This window comes from Siniperca chuatsi, linkage group LG20 (assembly GCF_020085105.1).
Source record: "Siniperca chuatsi isolate FFG_IHB_CAS linkage group LG20, ASM2008510v1, whole genome shotgun sequence".
Taxonomy (NCBI): Eukaryota; Metazoa; Chordata; class Actinopteri; order Centrarchiformes; family Sinipercidae; genus Siniperca; species Siniperca chuatsi.
The window spans coordinates 11,185,643-11,189,468 of record NC_058061.1 but is presented as its reverse complement, the minus strand read 5'-3'; positions in this window follow the sequence as shown (position 1 = coordinate 11,189,468).

Genomic DNA, 3,826 nt, shown 5'->3' with positions numbered 1-3,826 from the left:
GTAGAGCGCTCTACTCAAAGCTTCTAAAGATGACTTTGAAGACAAGTACAATACACTGAAAGAGTGTATGCTCATTGAGACAACACAATGATGAACTCCATCAAGAAATCCAGGAGCTCAAGGAGATCCAAAACGAAACTGCTTTGAAGGTAAATTAGAAATCAATGAAAGCAGAGAAAAACTCTCAGCGAAATAACACCCTGAAAAAAGAATTTCATGAGCCAACAAAATTGCACATTGCAACTCGAGGTTCAGGAGTTCTATGACAGACTCCAAAGTCAAAAAGTATCGGCGGTCATGTATCAATCGCTGACAACAGAAAGAGATGCCATGAGCTGGGAAAAGGACGCATTTCGACGAGAGGTCCAGGAGCTCTATAATATGTTGAAAAGTGAAAAAGTGCAATGCGATGAAGGCTGAGAAAGAGAACATCAACAGAGAGCATGGCACTCTACAACAAGAAATTCAAGACCTGAACAGCTCCTAAAGAGCCATGGAAAGCTGAAATATGATACTCTGGTGTCATGTTGACTACAGATTAATAGACTGTGGTTTTCTGAACAGAAAAAGATCCATGTACAAGACTTTTCTTTTGCAAATAAACGAACGCGCTGACAAAAGCCGTCTTGACAGTGCTGATTTTTATTTAATCTCCTTAAGAAACATGGTTTACACACAGTAATGAGACAGGAGTCCGTGCTACAAATACATCTTTTGAACAAACTGTGTGAACTCCTTGTCCTATTAGTGATCAAGCTAAGCTAATGAGCTAACAGTTTGATAACTGTCTGTTAGCAAGCTCATGAGCTTGGAGAGATTAATTATTCCTTCTTCAATACGTTTTTTAGTGAACAAAATGGTGTACTATGATGAACAAAATGCAAGGGGGGAGTAAACAGAACAGTAGAAAAAAAAAAAAAGAAGCCTCAGGAGCTATTGTGACTGACCAGCGCAGCCCAGCTGCTTAGCGGTTAGCAGTTTGCTCACCAGCTAGCCCTGTGTGTATAGTCACTATGTCACCAAGCTTCTGGAACCAAATATTTCGCAAAGATGTGCGGAATAATCGCTGTCACTAGGTGCAAGTCTAGTAGATACTGTGAATTGTGCTTCATTGGAATTGCATAGATTAATGTTTGAAATAACTAGTAACACTACACAGGTACTGTATATACAGGTAATATACAGGTATAACTAAGGGAGTACCACAAGGTTCTGTGCTTGGTCCTTTTTATTTACAATCTACACTGTTGAAACAACGCCCCTGTCACCCCTACTGTAAGTCTGTCCAGCAGCTGCTGCTCAGTTTTAAAAGATGCAAAGAAGTGAGTGTGAACATTATAGGATGGGGAGTGATTTTGTAACAAATCACACATATAATGAGCCATTTTACTTCATTTTCTGGAGCGGGCATGATATGCTTAGGACCAGTCTCTTTGATACTCCTGGTTAGGATTTGTTACCCCAAACGAAACACTTCAGTGTCATGTGGTGATGTTGATGGATGTGGCGTGACAGAAGAGTGAAAATGATTTACTAAGGGAGAGACAGTCTTACATTCCCTGCTTATCCCCTGCTTGAGCCACAGAAAGAGAATTTCAGAGAAGGGTTTCAACTTCCTCAGCTCATTGTCATGAAAGAGACCTCAGTGGTTCAGTAAGTGGAGAGCACCATGCCATCTTGAGCAACAAAGTCAGCAATTTTATAAAATGTACGAGTAGCTTGATGTACTGCCAGTTGCACACATTTCTGTCTCTCTCTCTCTCTGCAGAGACAAAAAACACATTTGATCCAATTTGATAACAGAACTGGGTCATGATTTGAGAAATGTTCCTCACACCACAGCAGGGACACACACAGACACGCAACACTCTTTGCCAGCTTAGTCTATGGCCTGCCAGCAACTCCTCCATTGCCAATTAATTTTATTGGGAGTTAATCATATTATTTATGGTCATTAAGAACAAGAATTCCTCTCAGGCTCTGCACTGTCAAATGAAAGATCTCAGTGTAATTCTCGGGCTATGAAGGAAGACATTTTTTGTTTGGACTCCATAGCCTCTGAATTTTTGGTACATAACAGGCAAAAGTGGGTGGATGAAAAAAGACTGTTTAATATGTTTTCTTTATAGTGTTTTTAGCCATGCTAGTGGCTCTATGAATGACAATGTTGGTCTCTGACAGTCGGTCCACCACTTTCGTCCAGACTGAAATATCTCAACAGCTACTGGATGGATTGCCATGAAATTTGGCACAGACATCCATTTCCTCCTCAGGATGAATTTTAGTAACTTTGGCAATCCCCTGACTTTTCATGTTTCTTTTCATTTTTATCAGCCTCAGCTTTGTGTTTTGTGCTAATTAACAAATGTTAGCATGCTAAACTAAGATGCTGAACATGGCAAACAATATACCTGCTAAACATCAGCATGTTATGCATTGTCACTGTGAGCGTGTTAGCATGCTGATGTTAGCACTTAGCTCAAAGCACCACTATGCCAAAGTACAGCCTCACAGAGCTGGTAGCATGGCTTTAGATTCTTAGTCTTGTTAAAAATGTGCACAGTACCTGGTTCTATTAACATAATGGTTGTGGCATTAGTCCCAGATGTTCTGTGAGTGGTAACATCCTTTAATAAATGGTGGAAAAAATGGCCTTCACCGTGACGTCACTGTTTAGGTTCATGTCTTCAACAAACTGTGAAATAAGTCACCCGATCTTCCTGTCATTTATCATATCAACTCATGAAGAAATGTGGTTGACAGCATTACTAATTAATGCCAGGATCACTGTCTGATTCACTGGACAGAACATAGTTTGACCACATGAGAGATGGACAGTTATGATCGGGGTAAAAAATAGCATAGAAGTAGTGAAGGACACAGATACTGTAAACAAGTCTACTGTGAGCCTCCAGTCTCCCAGTATGCACCCACGTCAGAGTGATCTTAGCAATGTATGTTTTATAGTGTTGGAAATTCACTAACTACATTCACTCAAGTACTGTACTTAAGTACAATATGTACTTTACTTATTATTTCCATTTTATACTACTTCTTCCCACTACATTTCAGAGGGACATACTGTACTATTTACGGCATCACATTTATTTCACAGCTATAGTTACTTGTTACTTTTCAGATTAAGATTTTATGTTCAAAACATGTGATCAGTTTATAAAATATGATGCAATATGAAGTAATTGAAATGAGCTCCACCTCAGTCAACTAAAACATTAAAGTACATGTTAATGCATTAATAATAGTGATACAATATAACACTGATAAGGTCCATTCAGCATAAGAGTACTGTACTGTACTTTTGATACTTTAAATTATTTTTGTTGTTAATACTTAAGTAAACTTTTGAATGCAGGGCATTTACTTGTAATGGAGAATGGTTTATAATGTGGTATTGCTACTTTTATTTAAGTACAGGAAATTATCCGAATATTTCTTCCACCATTGGCTTTACAGAAATTCCAGCATTTATGAGGTAAAAAAAAACAAAGTTTAACAATTCAGTTGTCATTTGAACATTGCAGCAAATTTTGGTAAACTAAGTGCTCTTTTCATGATCATCAGTGCTAAATACTGGAGTGACCTTTGAGAGGACTTTTTTTTTCCTTTGGCAAAAATGAAAAATATTTATTAATCCAGACTTATAATAGCAGCACTGAATTAAAGCTGCAATGTACTGCCTTTAACGCCATGGGCTCTTTGCAAACTAAATCTTCATTTCAACCTGCTCAGACTTTTTGACAGAGAAACCAAAGTACACAACTGAGGAACAAAGTATGAATTATTTCTCAAATAAAAGAGCACACAG